At 32.8% G+C, this 18,685-nt stretch overlaps 1 protein-coding gene across 26 annotated transcripts in view; it reads left to right on the plus strand.

Annotated features, from left to right (window-relative positions):
* LOC134531020 (CUGBP Elav-like family member 1) overlaps positions 1-18,411 on the plus strand; it is a 1,002,129-nt gene extending 983,718 nt beyond the window's left edge. For all 26 annotated transcript variants that reach the window (XM_063366464.1, XM_063366463.1, XM_063366465.1 and 23 more), the window contains one exon: positions 14,725-18,411. The gene's annotated coding sequence lies outside the window, so the exon portion shown is untranslated. The remainder of the gene's footprint in view (positions 1-14,724) is intronic.
* The last annotated feature ends 274 nt before the right edge of the window (positions 18,412-18,685 follow it).

Consider the following 18,685-nt stretch of genomic DNA (forward strand, 5'->3'; position numbering starts at 1 on the left):
TGATGTTTAACAGTCGATAGCGAAGTCAAACCTGCGTGCGCATCACTTTTCTCCTTGTATGGCTAACTGTATGCCACAGCACATCTGTTTACCGAGTTGAAGCATACTTTGTGGCGTTATGCCAGAATTTTTTTTTTGCCAGTGGCGATTTTGTACTAACTGAAATTTACAGACGTGCTATTCAAGACGGGCAATAAAATTAACAGGGCACTAAATGAATTCGTGCAATTTGAAAAGTGCTGTGAGGGATTGATGTATTATTCTTTTCTGGTTAATTTGAATGGTACAGAAGCCATTCAAAAAGTACAATCATCGCATAAACAAATATTGTGCAGTCTTGACAACCTGAAACCTAGCAGAGTCATTGAAATATTGACCCAGACTTTGTTACATGCACGTTTATGAATACATAGTAGAATAGTACCATAACATAACATGCAATGTGCAAGTTGTACTGGATTATTGGCCATGCCATTTTCCCTATTGGTAGAATATCTAGGAACATTTTCTCATGTACTGTTTTTTTTTTGTTAATCTGTTTGGTGCCATTGATGCACAAACAAGCCATTAACGTCCAGCTCCATTTTCTGTATATTAGTGATGTGTTGGTTCTACTTACGTACTTTCAAGTTCTCGGTTTGGTGTCGGTTCTCAAAAATTGGTGTTCAGATCTCAGTTTTAGGTTAACCACCACACAGTTTCCAGTCACACCAAAAGTGTTCTGAAAAGTATGTCCTTATATGTTTATTTTTTAAATATGATTTATCATTATTTATCATAATTTACCATAATTCGACCACAAAAAAGATACCTGGCCCCAAGGTAGCACAGTTGCTGTACGTCTCACTAGATGGCTGGAACAGCACTGTAACGACACACTGTGGTGCAGCAATATCTGGTAATACATGTTAACAGCTCTTTTTCTCTGGGTCACTATTTAATTTAGGCACACCAGTAAAAATTTCTTGAGAGAAAAGTAGGTAAATATTTGTTCACAAGAGATGTGTTGGTTCCATGTGCAGTCCACTCTACCACTCTACCATGCCAGCATTTAAAAATTACTCTTGAAAATATTTTACATTTCAGATTATAATTTACATAAAGTTTATTATACAACGTCCTATGCAAAATTTTGGGAGTATGTGAACCATTAGAAAAAAGTATTTTAAAATTTGGTATCAGTTTAAACTCTTCCAAAATAATTTTGTAACCACGTTTTCCAATGTTTTTAAGTACTCGTGGATAACTGCTTAAGATTAATCCACTGAAGTTCTTATTCATGAACACTCAATTTAGATTATGCGACTCTCTTAATAATGGTAGAATTACTAGAAATATCTCTCTATATCCTTTATATTAATAGTAACATGTTCTCAAGCTGCTTTTGAATTTACAATATATATATTTCCTATGAATTCTGATTTTGATTTTCATACAGACGTGCAATAAATGGCAATCGTTGATTACACAACTGCACGTTAACTGTGTATGATAAAGAACATTCAGACATGTGAAATATCAAAATAATTATTATGTCATAATTGTCGATAAAGTTGATCTCAAAATTCTTATATGTGTAAACTCTTAAGTGTTACTGAGCATAAGATAATTAATGCACTTAAGAAATACTGGCACTACAAATGACAATCTGTTTGTCTTGTATCAACAAATAAAGCAATATTTGCACACTTTAAAATCAAACATTTGTATTCACGTTTAGTAGTAGTAACATGCAAACATGTACCCTCAATTACGTATTATATTTAGGACTATCTGTGCAAACTTGAACTTTAAATCTATTAGAAATGCAATTAATATGAGACTCAGTTTTGTCAGTTATCATATGCATTACAATAGCTAAGGAAATCTGTGTCAGTATGTAGATTCGGCATATGAAAACCACCGACACAAGCCCAGATTTGTCAGCAGGAACATTCTTTTCTCAACTCTGGACCTCCGAATGATCTTTTTAGGTCTTGAAAAGTTTACAAATGTGAACTATCTCACCGAGGATGAGACATAAAATTTCAGGATTGACATTAATCTTGAAGCACTATTTATATGATAGCGACTGATGTGGTAATAAGAACTTCGATGTTGTACTATCTATATTCTGACAAAGGAATACACCTATCCCTCACTTAGCACGACTAATTCGTTCCTAAAATTTCTCGTGTCATTCGAAATTGTGTATTCTGAAGCATTAGTTTCCATAAATAGCAAGGCTAATTTATTTAATGTGTTCCAAAATTGTGTAAGAAAATATACTTTACATAATATAAATGCATTGAGTAACACTAAATATGTCACAGCATTTATCTTTGTATGCCTCCCATCACACTTCACTTTGTATGACAAATACGACACCGGGTAAAGAGAGATATGTGGTTATGTACTTTATCGTCAGTCGCCTGGCTGACTTGCCCTCCTGGGCGTGACCTTCAACTCAAATCGTGTACCTTTCCAAACCATCCTTTACTGACAGTGAAACCAATATTACTGTCCGGATATTTACATTTTAATTTTTCAAAAACTAAAGTGCTTATTCACATATCACCACCTGGTTCATACCAATCCTGCCAGGCCAATGATTATTTTTTTCATGGCAACATTCATTTAACAACCTTTTCAACGTGAATCATCTCTTTATATCTGTTCCGGTATCTAATGTCAAATATATTCCCGCTAGTACAACCAACATCAGACTTATATAAATTTTGGTAAGAGTCCTTATTTCGTATGATTGTGCGCACAGTTGACTTGTTTAAAACTAAAGTGTGACCAACATAAGTGTGGCCTTCATGACAATCTGCGCGCCGTAATACTAATAGTTTTGTCTCAAATACTTGAACCCGATGCATTATGAGTGATCAAGCACGTACAGTTACCGGCAGCTGAATGGGCAGACGTTGCTTTTGTTTGAGTGAATTCTATGCCACTGGTTTGTGGCCAGGCGACAACAGTGCAGCATGGCGGCATACGTGCTGACGTAAAAATATTTGGTCCTTTACACTCCATAGCCGCAATTTAACTTGTCATAGCTGATGTTTGTACAACAGCTGATAGCATAGTTAGACCTGCGTGCGCATCTTTTCCACTCTTGTTTGGTTAACTGTATCCCATGGCACATCTGTTGTTTACAGAAGTTGAAACAGACTTCGTGGTGTCGTGCTCAACTTTTTTTTGCCCGAGGAGATTACATGCTAACCGAATTTTGCAGGCATGCTATTCAAGACTGGGGCAGTAAAATTCACTTCACGCAAAATGAATCTGCGCAATCTGAAGACGTGCTAAGTGAGGGATAGGTGTAGTCAGAATTCCTCTCTCAGATTAAGTTAGATGACATTCTAACTAAATATTGCGGGTAACATTTTCCTTTCCAATTGCATCAGTTCAACTCTTTTCGTTCTAAAACGAAACTTTCTCTGTTTGGTTGTTGTAGCAACCCCACAAGCTGAGGGCCAAGAGAAAATGTGCTCAGCTATCGACACTATGGAATAGAGAAAAATAAGAAATATATATATGCCTAGTACAATGCTGGTATGAAACGTAATAAATACTCCAAAGAATAAATAATTGAAGGTCCTGAAATTACTTTATATCAGTTGAAAATAAGGATAAATGGAAATGGCTATCCTAATGGTTGCTTTTACTATTCTGGTTGCTTGCACACCTTGCAATTTAAATACAATTAAAATATAATAATTTTAAAATAATTTAAATAACAGCAGTAAAACCTGCATACAGTTCGACTGTTTACAAGATGGTAAACCAAAAAAAAAAAGAACTGATTAAATTTGCCCATTTCAGAATCTTCTATAATGTGTGAGCAATCAGGTAGCCTTCATACTTGCAAAAGGCATTATTAAAAGGTCCACTCATTTTACAACTCAGCAAATGTTAGCACCAGCACCATTCAAAATTAAATCAGATCAAAGTACTTACAGTTCTCGATGTTGTACGAAGCACTCGTTAGCTTTAGCAAAAGGCATATAAATTTCATGCCAATAAAAAGTGGTTGAATTTCAAACAACTTGAGTTTTAAGTTCCCTAAGGCTGCAACTGAGCAATCATGCTCAAGGTTTTCGTAGGAACACATAAAGGCCACAAAAACTGATATTAGCAAGTCACTACCCATAAGCATGCACTGTGTGCCCGCATCTACGTTTGACCGCCTTTCGGCCAACGACAACCAGCTGGAGCGAAGGCCGGTGCTACCCTCCCACTGCTGCCCAGACACCGTCGCACAGCCCGCAGATATGTCTCTCTTGCACAGAACCACTGTCACTAAAACTGCCCAGTGCTTAAACACTCATTTGCCACTCCTCGCGCACAGAAAATTAATAAAACCTAACATTTTTAAAAACTAAAATAAGACTTACATAAAAAATTTTAAATACCTTTAAAAACCATGAAAAAGATTTTTAAAAATGAATAAACTGTAACTAAGCAAATACCAAAATATAAATAATAAATACCAAAATAAATTATTAACAAACAAATTTTTAACAACAAATTGTTTAAAGAAAAAGGCTTAAACAACTAAAGGAAACATCTGGGCCAGGAGCCTGGCCATAGTTTTTTCCACTCGCTCAATAACTGCTGATGCACTATGAGATCCTAATTAATTGATGGGAAAGAAAAAAAGTGTTAAAATGTGAATAATTTTTTTGGCCGATCATTTAATTGATTTTGTTACATTTTTCTCTCTGCAATTTATTCATGTAAAACATAAAACATGCATAGTATTTTCATACTGTAAAAAATTAATTCTAGGCCTAAAGTATAAAATAACTGAAATGTAATGTGTAAACGAATATAAAAAAATAGTGATCCAAATATTTTTTTCCTTTTTTTTTTCAATTATTTTTTAGTCAGCAAAAATTTTCTCCACTTTAAAAATGACATTATTAATTAGATTTGTCACTTCACACATAATATTAACAAAAAAATTGGCATAAACCAGTTGTCAAATAGGTGTTAGCACCTCTCATAAACCATAAGTCATCCTGCAATTTAGTTAAAATTATTATTAAATTATTATTAAATTATTATTAAAGGTATGATGATACAAGCAATTTTTTTCAAGCTTGGACTACAGATTCGCACTGCATTTCATGGGTACATATCATATATTGGATGTGAGCCACCGAGGGGGGATACAATCTTCAGTGTTACTGTACCAGACATCACATGCATTTCCGTACACAAACAAATGACTTTGAAAGAATCCAACACCAAAAAATAGTAAACAATTGTTTTGGAATACCTCCTTAAAAGACTCCATAGAGTAAGAGATCCTTAAAATTTGCAATTTAAAGGAAGTCTGCCATTTTTGTTGACCTTCCAAGTAGTTGCATGGAGTCTTACAGAATCGCAGATGCAGCCTTTTGTGAAAACCGAAGTCAGTTACGTCCTTTCATGCATCCTTGCAACCTTTGAGGGGTTCGTGGTTGAGGGTTTATGGTTATCTTTTACTTTCAAATGATTAACTTTAATGTTAAAAAATTTAAAAAACAATTACCTGACAATATAAATTTAATAATTTGTAAATACAAACTAATGAAGGATTGACAAGAAGGTATATCTGTACTGATGCATCAGGTTGTGTTAGCATCAAAATTGTTTAAATAAAATTTAAATATCCTTTCATACTAAATGTAGTCTTGACATTGGTTAATGGACCATCCTTAAAGGACACACCTTTTTTATTCCTAAACAATATACATAATTAAATGTTGTTATATTAACCTTCAGTAACCTTCCTCAGTAAATTTATTGGTTGGTTTCGAACGTAACAATCCCTAAATATTATTTTCTGTAAAATCATGTACATTTAACTTGAAATATTTTTACTTACCAATTAAATTTTATGTATCATGTAGAACAGCATGTAATTAACTAGGAATGTGCATTTATCACATTTCCTAGAAAACTGATGTTTGTAGGGATTTAAGTTTTTTTTTTTTAATCAAAAACAAGAATTTTAAAATTTTCAAAAAAAGTTAACAATCCTATTCCAAAAATGTCTTAATACTGTGAAATGGACAATTAAGAATGAAATCACATAGATTTGTGTGATAATGAAGACCAAAGAATCATAGGAAACATTGAGTTCAAATTTTGACACCAAAATAAAATAGTCTGAATCTGGTGATAACTGAAAATGTGTAAACTTGACAAATTTACACAACATATATTTCAAACACCCAAATTTTGTAATAAACCTGGCCTCCATTTTCAGACATTTGCAGAATATTTTGCAGCCACAAATTTCAAAGTGCTGTTGAAGCAAGGAATAATTATGGAAAATTCATATCCTGATTTTTATACCTGATGCTATGATGCATCTGGCTTCCTTAATCAAATTTATATTCTGAAGGGTTAATGTTATTTTAATATTATTTTTGAAAGAAAAAATTAAGAGTATTTGTGTAAAAATTTGACAAAAATAAAAATATTAGTTTAAAAAAGCACCAATTTTTAACTGAGAATAACGCTACTGTTAACAAAACTGTGAGTCATGAAATAAAAATACAAACAAATGTTCTAACATTATGTGCACCCCTCTCCGTGTAGTGGCCCGATTCAATTGTTCTAGTGCCCAAACCAAGTGATTAGACACACACACTCTCTCACTAATGCACACTCACTCACTAACGCACACTCACTCACTAACGCACACTCACTCACTAATGCACACTCACTCACTAACGCACACTCACTCACTAACGCACACTCACTCACTAATGCACACTCACTCACTAATGCACACTCACTCACTAATGCACACACTCACTCACTAATGCACACACTCACTCAAAAATGTACGCACTAATGCACACACTCACTCACTAATGCACACACTAACGCACACACTCACTCACTAATGCACACACTAACACACACACTAACGCACACTCACTCACTAACGCACACACTCACTCACTAACACACTCACTAACACACGCACTAACACACTCACTCACTAATGCACGCACTAATGCACACACTCACTCACTAATGCATACACTAACGCACACACTCACGCACACACTCACTCACTAATGCACACACTAACGCGCACACTCACGCACTAACGCACACTCACGCACTAACGCACACTCACTCACTAACGCACACTCACTCACTAACGCACACTCACTCACTAACGCACACTCACTCACTAACGCACACTCACTCACTAACGCACACTCACTCACTAACGCACACACTCACTCACTCACTAACGCACACACTCACTCACTCACTAACGCACACACTCACTCACTCACGCACTCACTCGCTCACGCACTCACTCGCTCACTAACGCACACACACACTCGCTCACTAACGCACACCCACGGGTCGTACAAATCTTTTCTATGAAATGCCTGTGTTCAAACTTGTCTGTGTACAATTTTAATATGTTTTTTTTTTATAAATCAGGGTGTTACATGTGTTAGTCTGTAAATTTGAGGCATTGCAACATGTTTGCAGGGAATGTGGGCTGATTATAATTATATGCATGTTAATAGCTATTTTAAATAATTTATCTTTGCAGTCTATAATTTGTGCTTTGATGTTAATTCTCCTGCATTATTGCAGTAAACAATTCTTCCGAAGTCTTTTGTGTTTACTTTCTTTGTCTTTCTGCATTTAATAGTTGTAACTCTTTTGTGTTTACTTTCCTTTTCTTTATGCATGTAATAGTTGTAAATAAGTAAATGTAAAGTAGGCCCATTAAAAATCTTTTGTGACAAATGTGGATTTCGTGAAAGATGCAAACTTAGGTTGGGGGAAGATTGTTGAGTTTTTGGTTGAAATAGTGGTGTGTGTCTTAACATTTGCCTGCTGTTTTGCTAACCAGATATGTGGCTTGTGTTAATGTGTACACTGTGTATATTGATATAAAAAGTAATAAATTTAACACTGAGATTTATAGTGAATGGGGAATGTGATACACTTTTTGTAATTTTTTGTATTTATGACTTTTTTAAGGGGGGAAAAGGCCTAAATAATAATAATAATAATAATAATAACAATAATAATAATACCAATTTTTTCTTAAGTAATTACAGTAGCCTGTTAGTAACCAAACTATAAACACTACAAATCCAGGTAGTATGTAAATACTTTAGTCCACAAGTGTTAATTTGAACTATATGCCCAATTTATTATGCTTCAATACTAATATAAACACTGTACCTACTGAAAATTTTTATGAAATACAGTTTAAAGCATCCAACTTTCCATAATTTTATTGAATGGTTGGTGTTAAAACTGGTGGATCATTAGTAAGTTATTTTTATGCAACCTTAAGAAATAATAACATAGCATTTTTACATGATCTAGGTACACAAGTGCCTAGACCCATGATAGTTAATACAGCAAAACCTAGATTATCTGAAGTAATGATAGTGGACTGGTGCATGTTGACTATAAAGTCACATTATTACAATTTTTAAGATCTTGGCCTGAAATGTTCTATAATCTAAAAAATTTCTATAAATTTTTATTATAATTACAATGATTTTTAGCTTAATATAATTTTTTTTAAATATACAATATGTACAGTAAAACCCTAATATAGTGACCTCTTTATTACATAAGCTTTCTTACAACAAACTGTTTGCTATAGTCCAGTCAAAACTATTTCTAACAAAAGTCATTTTCACCTCTATAGGTAGGTATAACTAACTCTTTTCTTTTTTTAAGAGGTTATCTTTTTTTTAACAAAGTAGCAAAAATTACAATTCATAATTTTTTTAATAGCAAAAAAGTATTTATATGTGATTAATTATGTTTACGACTGAACAAATGACTTTTTTAAATATTTAATGAAAAACAATAGGAATTAAGAATGTTCACATGTAAATATTTATAAAAAATCCATAGCATAAATAGAAAGCTAAAAAAAAAAACTATGTAATAAATACTGAAAATTGCTTTTTAATTCTTGAGAAAGTGAAAAATAAAAACAAAAGACCATAGGTTTGACTCATTTCATTAAGAAATTTATTTTTTAATGGCATTTGAGTGTTTGACATCTTTAATAGGGATTGAATACGTATATAAATTCTTTTATTTCAAAAATAAATTTGTACTAAATTAATGCATTGAAAATTTTATGTGGTGTCCTTTAATAGTGGAAAATCTAATACCTTAAACTTACAGCCTTTGTTTCGTTGGTAAATATGTAGTGCAGCGGTATTTGCGAAAAAAATGTTAAAAATCCGAAAATACTTTTATTATATGCTCTTTCACTTCCTCTTTTCATTAAACCTAGTGGAAATAAGAAATTCCAAATACTGTAGGAGATATCGCCGTTCTTATTTTGCAATACAAGACCTGTGCTATCATTTGACCGCCGCAATTTTTTTATTTTGCCGTGTGTTCGTGAATGCCTAATTAAAATGGTCGATTAGGTCAGGTCAGTTACACTTTCAAACTAAGCTTACATAAAAAATAATGTGAATTAATTTTAATGGTTGTTTAGTTTTAAAGTATTTATAATGTAACTGACCTGACCAAACAAACCGGGACAAAGGATGAACAGTAGGAATTCACGTATTTTTTTTACTTATTACTTGCGCAACAATATCCAAATAACAAATAAAACATTAAAATTTGAAACTTTAAAAAAGTTAGAGGCGGGTACAATTCCTTTGCCATTAGTAGAAAATTATGTAGTTGTTCTCCTACATCGCGAAAAAAAAAAATTCATACTCGTTAACATGAAACATTAATGAATGCCACATGAATGCACAGGTATTGTGATGAATATTAAAAAATTTGATATCTCCTAAGATATTTGGAATTTCTTATCTCCACCGGGTTTAATGAAAAGAGGAAGTTAAAAAGCATAGAATAAAAGTGTTTTTTTATTTTTAAATTTTTTTAACAAATAACGCCCAACTATGAACATTAAAAAATTCAATATCTCCTAAAGTATTTGGAATTTCTTATCTCCGCCGGGTTTAATGAAAAGAGAAAGTGAAAGAGCATATGATAAAAGTATTTTCAGATTTTTAAATTTTTTTTCGCAAATACAGTTACTCTACATATTTACCGTTTCTTTTTACCCCTTTATAAAGAACTCTTATATTTTTTGCACTTTTATACATATCACGTGTTTGCCACAATCTCATGCCATCAGTGGATGTGAAGTACATCAGAACGTATTGATTTCTCACATTGTTTAATGAAATTCAACAGAAAAGGATTTAGAAAAAAAAACAATAGTAATTAGCAGTTTGATGAATAATTTGTTCCATGTTTACTTGCATAAAAATCAGAATCCTAGATTATTATCTGGAGGGGAATTTCAGAAAGTACCTCAAGGTAACATTTTATAGCTACTGATATATTTTTGTAACTACTAATTGCACTAACATTGCTGATCCAAGTTTGAATTAACACTTCTTTGTTTATAGATACCCTGTTCATAGAAGAAAAAAAAATTTGTTAGATTTTAAATATTTGTTTTGCACAGTTATAGGCATGATATTTAAATAGCAAGGCTTAAAATTGCAGTTAAGGTTTTTATTTGGATGTATTTATTGCTAATTGTTTTGTACAAGCAGTGTTTACTTTCGTTTATTATAGTATTTGTTTACAGTAGTTTCTGATAAAGATTTTTTAACAGGTGACACTAAACAATTGTACATGAGCAGGATTGGCACAACAAATTTTAAGAGATTCACACATTTGCAAGGAATCATAACTTTATTTGAGAATTTTTTGTTCGTAAGGACATTTGTTCTTTTGATTTTGCTTTAAAGTTTAAATCGGCGCATGCAATTTTATATAGCTTTAAACAATCATTGGAACAAAAACTTGATGATGTGTTGAAGGCATGAGAAATTTGGGCAAAATTTGCATCATTTCTAGTAGAAGGATCAAGGACTAATGTTTTTATTTTTCAGTGCATCACATACCGGTGAGTATTTATTGCCAATGGTGATACTTTAGAAAGATGCTATGGAATGTGTATATAGGTACTATAATTTGTGTATTGAGGGTGATTATTCAACAAAAATAAGCTACATTTCAGGATCATCTATTTGGTCAGTGTTGTAACTATAGAGAGGTGGCACAGTGGTAGGGCCCTGTATTCTTATTTCAGAGGACTCTGGCTTGGTTCCTGGTCATGCTCCACTGATTTCTATTGTTTTTGGTTTCCCTAACACAAGTCATGCTGGGATAGTTCCTCCTCATAGGTGTAGCCACTTCTTGCCAGTATTCCTGAATTACAATGCTTGCTGTGTTGCTGTGTTCATGTTTCATGTCTTTAGTAACTTTGCTGTGAATGAGATGTTGAGCCCAATATTTTAAAAAGTATCACATTAACTTTTTACTGGGGCCTTGTTGAATTCAGCTGATTAGTTTAGGAAATGATATTAATTTTTACTAAGAATTTAGAGAATAGAGAATTACTCAAAATCAAATCATTTTTATGTAGCAGTAAAAAATATAAGTAAATGATGAATTATCATTTTTCTTTTGTTTTTAATTACATATATTTTTATATATAGACTACAATTTGGTCTCTCTCACCTTCTTCGCCGATGTCGCACCTTTGCTCTCGGAACTACGGAACTGTTGCGAGACTCGCTCAGAACTCTCACAGCACTCGCATGGCATACCTCGCGGAACTGTCGCGTAGGCCGGCATCACTGCTTGAGTACTTGGGGGCGCCCTTCTCGAACCGACGAGAGTGGCTGTGACGAGTCACGTCATCCCGGGCCGACCCGACGCCCGAAACATTGAGAAAGATAGTGTTTATTCTCGCCACTCCGCGAAGCACCCCGCAGAATTCCCAAGGCTGCTCAGCGATAGATAACAGCACTGAGGCAGGTCGATGCGTTGGATGCTGAGGGGGGGTAATGGGGTAGCAACGGCCCTTGTAATCCGGCCAGGCACGCGTGGCATGCTTTGTCGGTGTACGGCACGTGACACGATGCCTAATGCCAGTGGTCGTGCAGAGCCGCAAGTCAGCACTGAACACTGCATCGCGGTCTGGTCTCTCGCGTTCGTAACAATATGTATAAAACAAGTGTTCTAGTTGGCAGCTATGGAATGTATGACTTGCGTAAAAGAAATTTGTAAACCTTCATTTGGCTTTAAAGATATCCGAAGTACAAATGGAATGAGTGATTATTAGGGACAATATTCTATGGTGATTCGCAATACAACCAAAGTAACACTGAAAAGTATGTCAGTACACAATATAACACTGAAATTTGAGCTAATACACCACAAAGCATCTAAATGCAGTTAAAATCTAAATCTAATCAGCATTTTCAATGAAAACTTAGCCTTAATGTGTAATACCGATTCTTTTAAATATTAAATTCAAGGAAAGTAATTTATTTAGCATGATGTTTGTATCACAATTTAATAAAAAAGATTGAAAAAAATTTACTTTCTTTAACCTTGCAACTATTATTTCTCATTTGAACACTACAACATTTTTGAAACCCAGAAGTACTTGAAACATTTATTTTTCCAAAAAAGTTGGACAAACTTATTACCAATCAGTATATTGAAAAAGTGCATCATGCATCATTCAAAATGACTCTGTTTTGGAGAAAATAAAAATATGGAACATTTAAGTATCATATTTGTTTAGTAATGTGCTATAATTTTTAATAAACAGAATTCATTAAAAATAAAACCATATAATCATGTCCCTGGTGATGATATATATGGGAGTTAAGCAGGAAGGTGAAGCAGCGGTAAATCACTAGACTCACATTCCAAAGGATCCAGGTTCGAGTACCGGTCTGGCCTTTTTCGTTTTGGTTATGTGGTCCTACCATTTAAAAAATACAATTATGCTGTCTTTAAGCTGAAATAATAAGCAAGAACATTCATTAAAATTTTCTCATTGGGCTCCTGATTTAGATGTGAATGGATGGTTTATTTTTATTTTCATGGCTGAGATAGAAAAATACTTATTGACGTATAAACATCTTAGCTCTGGGTATATGGCATTTGGTAGGAGTAATTTCATGAAAATGGAATGGAAGTTAAAGAATGGAAATTAAGACACAAAGAAGGTGGACCCACATGTAGACTCGCAAATCCATATATAGTCACTTGCATAAACATTAGGGTACATGCCAAACATATTGGTGTGCCAAATGAAACTATGATAGTGAAACTACCCTGGAATATATTTGATATAGTCAGATGTAAGATAATTATACCAAGTTTTAAAATACATAAGAATACTGGCATTACACTATTGATAATACATAGTCTCCTTCGCTAATCCCCGTTGTCTCGACAGCGAACGCAGAGGTTTATAAGATTTGGGGAATTTTTGACATGGTTCAAACCTAAGTATTGGAAAAACATGTTTTACATTTTTTAATAACAAGATTACTGATTGTACTAATTTTCTCTAAGAAAATATATATGAATACATTTTATTGTGTTTATATTATTGCTTTAATATTATTAAATACATAGCTCAGTCCAAAATATTATTTCATACTGGGTAGACCTATATCCTTAATTTTTCTTAAAATAAAATAAATTACATTATTAGGAAATGATTTGCATGGTATATAAAACTTTTTATTAGTACAACTATCCTTTAATACTTTTTTGTAATTTATCAAATTACGTGTGCTGAAACATTATTGTATTAACTGTTAATGGATTTTAACCAGATTGGCAGTATTTTAATAAAATTTCATATCTAAAATCTGGTTCAAAACCTGGGTTTGGTATTATTAAAGTCCTTTTTTTTTTATCAGAGCCATTTCATTATATAGTTTAACCTTTTGATCTGCAAATTGAATGATTCAATAGTTGACTTAGCTACTCCGGCAGTGAATTCTAGCAACAGGTACGGAACTACGTGTGATTCGCATCCAGAAATGAAGTTGAAAACACAATTTGTGTATATGTATATGTCACGCTCAGTATTATTTTAAAGATTTCTAGTTACGTTTTTTGAGTTTCGTAAAGTGTATTTGCAACATGAGAACACATGAATTTTCTCATTACTGAGGGTAAATGTTTACATATCACTGACAAGTACTGAAAGACTCGTTCTTCTTATAATTTTTTTTTCATCCTATATATTTTTAGTTTTCAGAATAATATTTTACGATATTTTTCAACATGGTTGTGTAGACCGTTCATTAACTGTTCAGAAAGCAAGTTGCTCTTGAAGCAGTCCGTCATCAAATGTTCTGAAAACAATATTTTTGGACCAAGAGTTTAAAGTTATCTGTTTACTGCAAAAGTGCTTTTCCCAAAATTTGCTCTCTATGAACTCAAAAAAAAAGTTATAGCGATCTTTGATTTCCCGCCCCCCCCCCCCCTTTTTTTTTAAAAAATAATATTTTTGCAAAGGAAAATTTAGTTTTGTGGTAAAATGTATTTATGTAAGAGTTCAATTTTTTTTTGTCTTTACGGTAGCTGCCAAGCACTTTCAACGAATGAAATATATTGATATTTGATATATTTGTGGGAAATATTAACTAAGATAATATTTAAAATTAAAACACAGCATTTATTACAGAGGTAATGTATTTGTGATCGGTTATAACACTGTAATAAGCTTGCAAATTAAAGAATGTCTGCTGTGATCATGAGGTAGCTATTTTTGTTGAATTAGACTTTCTGTGTGTAATCTGTAGATATTTGTGTATGTGAATGTTTGTGCTAACACATTCCCTTTCTTTTTTTCTGTTGGGTGTCAAGGTTCCCACATTGCCACGTTGCGTGTAGCGATCTGTGATCGTGATTGCCCTGGGCCGTCCGTAACCAATATAAAAATTTATGTGTGCTTTGTAGCGTGGGGGAAGTGAAACCAAAAAATTTTTTTCAAGCGAGAACCCCTGTGGATCCTGGAACTTGTACGAAAACAACGTACTGTCATAATTGATTCATGGTGATTGTGTGGTGGACTAACGAAGTAATCTACAGGCACTACGTACTTGTTGCACTTTACAACAGTCTTGTGTTGTTGAATACCTGACTGTACTGTACCATACGTTCCGATTGTGTCTGGACAAAGCAGTCGACCATATCAAGCAAGAACACTTGGTGGAGATTGTGTACAGTCTTGTCCTGTTGCTTTCGTATAAACAGCACACAACGTCTATGTGCAGAAAATAGTCGCAACATAGTTTTTTTTTACTATACAAAATTCTTCTGAGTTGCAGTTTCCATTATAACCTGCCTCTCTTGCACATTGTAAAATTGTGTAAAGTCATCACTTCTCACATGTTTTTTCTTAGTGTCCATGTTTATCTGTTGTCAGTGTGTTCTGGATTTATTTTTTGTTTGGAAACAATGTTTGTAATTATGTACAACACAGCACTTCCTCTTGGCAACCTGCAAAACTCTCATCCTGTAATCCTCTTGACTACAGCTTCTCTCTCCTCTCTCCTCACTCCTCGGCCGTCTGTTCTCCTGAAGTTGACTCCTTCGTGTCCTTCTCCTGTGTTGGTTGTGTTGGGCGTTGCAGGACAAGTGAACTCTAGGTCACTGTCTTTATTACATTTTTTTACAACAGGGGGCAGGTAGATCGTTATATCTTGATTGTTAAAACAAGGATATAGTAATATATTTTATCTACTAGTGTAAAGGATATTTTCTGTACAGACTTTTCTTTAAAGCTAATTAGCAGTAGTGTCTCTAATAAAACAGCAACAACAGAAAATCAATTGCAACATACTATCGAAAAGGGGATGGGAAGGCAGGGCATCGGCCTATCTTAAAATAAAATTTTGTGGTGTCAGAGTAAGGCAGCTTTTTTGAAGTTACAGTGTTGCCGGTGTTTTTTTTTTTTCTTAAATGCAGTAAAATAAAACTTTACTGCTGTGCCTTGTTTTTCTGTAATAACATTTAAAACTGTTGAAGAATTTGTGCAAGTTTCTGAGTGGAATGTTTCTGTGATGCTTAGGATTCCATCTCATTACCAAGTTTGAAAATAAAAAAATTCTAAATAAAAATTATATAATGAATAATTTTAGCCAGTCACATACAGAATTATTGCCACTCTGAAATTTTGATTTCTTTCTGTACTTTTTTTTTTTGTTAAGTACCTACTAAGTATCACAAAGAAATTTTTTTTTAGAACCATTAATATATCCACACTGGTTTTTACATTAAGTTAATGGGTTTGTGACATAATGAGTAAGTATTGGAGCCATCATACATATGCTGACTTTTTTTTTTCAGGTTCAGGTTTTTATTGTTGTTAAAAAAATTTCCTTAAATTTTTTACTGAAGTTTTATTTTTATTCTGATAGCATATTGAATGCAACAGTTGTGTTGTACAAGGAAGTAGTTGAATGTGGTCTTGATTATATTCATGTAAAAATATTTATTGCATGTTAGTTTTGTTTGTAATTTATCAGATGAGTCCTAACTTATTTGTTCTGTTTTATAAGTTTATGTGTGAAACAGTTACCAAAATGAATGTTTTTGGCCTAGTCTTACACAATATTAAATAAGCATTTTTATTACCATTGTGGTAATAGTACTTGATGTTGCCTGCTTTTGAATGGTTATGTAAAAGATGTGATCACAAGGTCTGCACACCATTCATAAGGTTGCAGGAATTATATTTATAACCAAAGATGTGTCTTAATGTTTTTGTTGCCTGTTTAATTCATGCACATGTTGTGTATTTTTGTGTGTACAGCTTTCGACTATTGTACTTAAAACTACGTAGTTACTTGTTCTTCTGTATCAAACTGAAGCAAGGCAAACAGCTTTTGAAAGATGTATTCAGTAAATTTTCTATACCAAAAGTTAATTAGCATAGAGGTTAACCAAAGCAAGGCAAACAGCTTGTGAAATATTGAGTCAAGTTTAATACCCAAAGTTCATTAGCACATAGCTTAACCGAAGCAAGGCAAACAGCTTTTAAAAAAAATAATCATAAAAGTTTCCATAGTCTCAAGTTAATTAGCAAATAAGTATTTATTAGTTCTTTTGAGCTGTATACTAAATTGTGTACATTTTTCGTATATTACTTAAGTAACAGCATTGTTTGCCTTGCATTGCAGTAAAATAGGGTAGTGCAATTTTGGGGTTTTTAACTTGCTTTTACTTTAGTTTGAGAATTTTATAGCTCTTATAAGGACTCCATTTGTTTGAGTTAACCATTTTAATTTATATTATGATTGGTCTTCTATTATTGTAGATGTCATGTGTTGTAGCTTTCCTTGCATAGTTGTACGTTTACATAAAATCAAAATCATGCAAGAATTTGAAAATAGGTGAAGGGTAGATATTTTTGTGTTCATAAATAAATGAAAAATATGTTCAGTTTGTTGTTGATCACAAATGACAATAATTTGTTGTTTAATGTATTGCCCATTAAATGCCTTGAAATTCCACTGAATGGGTACCTTCAGATGTGGGCAAACTAATTGTATGTCTGCTGGGATCATTTACTTATCAGAGGCTACGTAATTTGTTTTTGTAGTCCTGCTTTGTTGCGGTGTTTTTGTAGTTCTCTTTAGTTGTATCCAAAAATAATGAACTTTATTTTTGGTATGTTTTTGTGGTTGAAATGTTGCCAGTTTTGCGAACAAAAGTTTTCATTTTGTTGTTTTTAGTCTGCATTTTTGAGGCATTATTATATATTTAAGTTACAATCATTTTGGGATACGTGGTCAGTAACAATTTGCCAAAAAAAATTTTTTTTTGTTTTATTTGGAGTATTATTTGAAATATTCTATACACGTTTAGTTAAAATAGTTCTGTGAAGAAATTTAAATGCCATAATTTATGTGCAATTGCTGTAATGTACAGCTATAATTGTTATTTTATGTTTGTGAAAATTGTATTTACCATATCAGTGTTAACTATTTGTGCATTTGAATATAACAGCAGAAAAGTGTATTCTGGAGTAACTTTTTATACATTTATGGGTGCAAATTGAACAACCCTTCATCTTGTGGACATTGAGACGTTATGTACGTGTTTAACATGTGTATTATGTTCATGTTATGTTGGTCGTGCACATCCATATTTAGGTGTCTTCAAAATGGGAATTTAAACAATATCTCAGGAACAAAACTGTAGCGAACATGTTTGTGAGTGCACTTACAGTTTTGTGTACCTCGCCTGTTGTTGACAATGTCTTAAATGTTTTGTGAAAACAAACAACAAATGTGACAAATTTTATGCTCACACAATTTTGCAACATAGTATTAATGTATTATTAAATAATTATATACATTAAAAGAGAGAGATTAGACAGATTATTTAGTGTAAAAAAGAACTGGAAAAATATATTGAACAAAAATCTTTATACTAGTAGCCAGATAATTGAAAAGAGTTTAAAAGAACTGTGGTTATTTATAACTACAATTGTATGTTCATGGCAGCATGCTACAAATTAAAGTAAAACCTATTTTGAAAATAAAACTTGCTTTTTATTGCACCCTGAACATCCTTGATATTTGTTAATGCTTTTTTTTTACATTAATTATTTTGTATTTTTTTCTGGGTTTTAAAATTTGGATAAATACTGTCATATAAATGAACCAATTTTTATAAATTAAAATAATGAAATATTTTATTTTTGAAAATATTGTTGCACACCTACAAAGGCTTCATAGCTCAGCATGAATCTGCTGTGGAATAGTCAAAAGTGTGTTATACATACATAGTCAAAATCCATCCAATAATATTAGCTTCC

This window comes from Bacillus rossius, chromosome 3 (genome assembly GCF_032445375.1).
Source record: "Bacillus rossius redtenbacheri isolate Brsri chromosome 3, Brsri_v3, whole genome shotgun sequence".
NCBI lineage: Eukaryota > Metazoa > Arthropoda > Insecta > Phasmatodea > Bacillidae > Bacillus > Bacillus rossius.